Consider the following 3,128-nt stretch of genomic DNA (forward strand, 5'->3'; position numbering starts at 1 on the left):
CTTTAATGTTTCCCTACGGACAAGTATTCTCTGATGAATCTCTATGGGCAAGTATTCTCCAATGATTCCCTATAGGCAAGCATCCTCCAATGTTTCCCTAAGGGCAAATATTATGCTATGATTCTCTATGGGCAAGTATTCCCTCTATCTTTCCCTATAGGCAAATAATAGTAATAATAATAATGATGATGATGCTCATTTTTAGCCCGCCTCTCCCTATAGATCGAGGCAGGTTACAATAAAAGGAAATATTCCTCTATGATTCTCTATGGGCAAGTATCCTCTAATGCAGTGGTTCCCAACCTCTGACTCTCCAAAAGCTTTGGACTACAACTCCCAGAAGTCTCAGCCAGCTTGTCCTAATGATCAAGGATTCTGGGAGCTGGAGCCTCAGAATGCCTGGAGGAGCCAAGGTTGGGAAACACTGCTCTAATGTTTCCCTATGAGCAAAAATTCCCCTATGATTCTCTATGGGCAAGTGTTCCCCCATCTTTCCCTATGGGCAAATATCCCCCTATGATTCTCTATGGGCAGGTATCCTCCAATGTTTCCTTATAGGCAAGTATTCCCTATGGGTATTCCTATGGGCAAGTCTTCCCTTATCTTTCCCTATGGGCAAGTCTTCCCCTATGATTCTCTATGGGCAGGTCTTCCCTTATCTTTCCCTATGGGCAAGTCTTCCCTTATCTTTCCCTATGGACAAGTCTTCCCCTATGATTCCCTATGGGCAAGTCTTCCCTTATCTTCCCTATGGGCAAGTCTTCCCTTTCTATGGAATTCCCTATGGGCAAGTTCCTTCCCTTATCTTCCCTATGGGCAAGTCTTCCCTATGATTCCCTATGGGCAAGTCTTCCCTTATCTTTCCCTATGGGCAAGCTTCCCCTATGATTTCCCTAGGGGGCAAGTCTCCCTTATCTTTCCTTCCCTATGGGCAAGTCGTCCCCTTACTTTTCCCTATGGCAAGTCTCCCCTATGATCCCTATGGCAGTCTCCCTATGATTCCTATGGGCAAGACTCCCTTGTTCCTTATGGGCAAGTCTTCCTCCTATGATTCCCTATGGCAAGTCTTCCTTATCTTTCTCTATGGGCAAGTCTTCCCCTATGATCCTTATGGGCAAGTCTTCCCTTATCTTTCCCTATGGGCAAGTCTTCCCCTATGATTCCCTAGGGGCAAGACTCCCTTATCTTTCCTTATGGGCAAGTCTCCCCTATGATTCCCTATGGGCAAGACTTCCCTATCTTCCCTATGGGCAAGTCTTCCCCTATGATTCCCTATGGGCAAGTCTTCCCTTATCTTTCCCTATGGGCAAGTCTCCCCTATGATTCCCTATGGCAAGTCTTCCCTTATCTTTCCTTCCCTATGGGCAATCTCCCCTAGATTCCCATGGGCAAGTCTTCCCTTATCTTCCCTATGGGCAAGTCTTCCCTTATCTTTTCCCTATGGGCAAGTTCTTCCCCTGATGATCTTCCCTATGGGCAAGTCCTATCCCTCTATGATCCCTATGGGCAAGACTTCCCTTATCTTCCTTATGGGCAAGTCTTCCCCTATGATTCCTATGGGCAAGACTTCCCTTATCTTTCCTTATGGGCAAGTCTTCCCCTATGATTCCCTATGGGCAAGTCTCCTTATCTTTCTCTAGGGGCAAGTCTTCCCCTATTATTCCTTATGGGCAAGTCTTCCCTTATCTTTCCCTATGGGCAAGTCTTCCCCTATGATTCCCTATGGGCAAGACTTCCCTTATCTTTCCTTATGGGCAAGTCTTCCCCTATGATTCCCTATGGGCAAGACTTTCCCTTATCTTTCCCTAGGGGCAAGTCTTCCCCTATGATTCCCTATGGGCAAGTCTTCCCTTATCTTTCCTTATGGCAAGTCTTCCCCTAGATCCCATGGCCAAGACTTCCCTTATGCTTTCCTTATGGGCAAGTCTCCCCTAGATTCCCTATGGGCAAGACTTCCCTTATTCTTTCTATGGGCAGTCTTCCCTATGATTCCCTATGGGCAAGTCTTCCCTTACTTTCCTCTATGGGCAGTCTTCCCTATGATTCCTTATGGGCAAGTCTTCCCTTATCTTTCCCTATGGGCAAGTCTTCCCCTAGGATTCCCTATGGGCAAGACTTCCCTTATCTTTCCTTATGGGCAAGTCTCCCCTATTATGACCTATGGGCAAGCTTCCCTTATCTTTCCCTATGGGCAAGTCTTCCCTATGATCCCTATGGGCAAGTCTTCCCTATCTTTCCCATGGGCAAGTCTTCCCCTATGATTCCCTATGGGCAAGTCTTCCCTATCTTTCCCTATGGGCAAGTCTTCCCCTATGATCCTATGGGCAGTCTTCCTTAGTTCTAGGGCAAGTCTTCCCTTATCTTTCCCTGGGCAAGTCTTCCCCTATGATTCCTATGGGCAAGTCTTCCCTATGATTCCCTATGGGCAAGACTCCCTTATCTTCCTATGGGCAAGTCCTCCCAGATACCCTATGGGCAAGACTTCCCTTATCTTTCCTTATGGGCAAGTCTTCCCTATGATTCCCTATGGGCAAGTCTTCCCTTATCTTTCTCTATGGGCAAGTCTTCCCCTATGATTCCTTCTATGGGCAAGTCTTCCCTTATCTTTCCTATGGGCAAGTCTTCCCCTATTGAGTGCCCCTATGGGCAAGACTTCCCTTATCTTTCCTTATGGGCAAGTCTTCCCCTATGATTCCCTATGGGCAAGACTTCCCTTATCTTTCCCTATGGGCAAGTCTTCCCCTATGATTCCCTATGGGCAAGACTTCCCTTATCTTTCCCTATGGGCAAGTCTTCCCCTATGATTCCCTATGGGCAAGACTTCCCTTATCTTTCCTTATGGGCAAGTCTTCCCCTATGATTCCCTATGGGCAAGTATCCTGCAATGTTTTCCTTAGGGGCAAGTACAGTATACCCTATGGGTTTCCCTATGGGCCAGTCCTGTCCCTTGTTTTGGTGCATGATCCACAGGGATCCCTTTCTTGCCAGCTCATGGGCCACCTAAGAGTTCAGTGACCACAAGGGAGCCCCACCCCCCCAAAAAAAAACCTCTGGAGTCTGCCTTTGCCCTGGAAGCAGGCCCAGCATGCCACAAGGCCCACAACCGACGGAGGGCCCCTGGGGCGGGG

At 47.8% G+C, this 3,128-nt stretch overlaps 1 protein-coding gene across 3 annotated transcripts in view; it reads right to left on the reverse strand.

Moving 5' to 3' along the window:
- The window catches only part of NFKB2 (nuclear factor kappa B subunit 2), a 27,937-nt gene that overhangs the window by 23,562 nt on the left and 1,247 nt on the right, over positions 1–3,128 (reverse strand). The gene's annotated exons all lie outside the window — the stretch shown is intronic.

Source organism: Sceloporus undulatus, chromosome 3 (assembly GCF_019175285.1).
Source record: "Sceloporus undulatus isolate JIND9_A2432 ecotype Alabama chromosome 3, SceUnd_v1.1, whole genome shotgun sequence".
Classification (NCBI taxonomy): Eukaryota; Metazoa; Chordata; class Lepidosauria; order Squamata; family Phrynosomatidae; genus Sceloporus; species Sceloporus undulatus.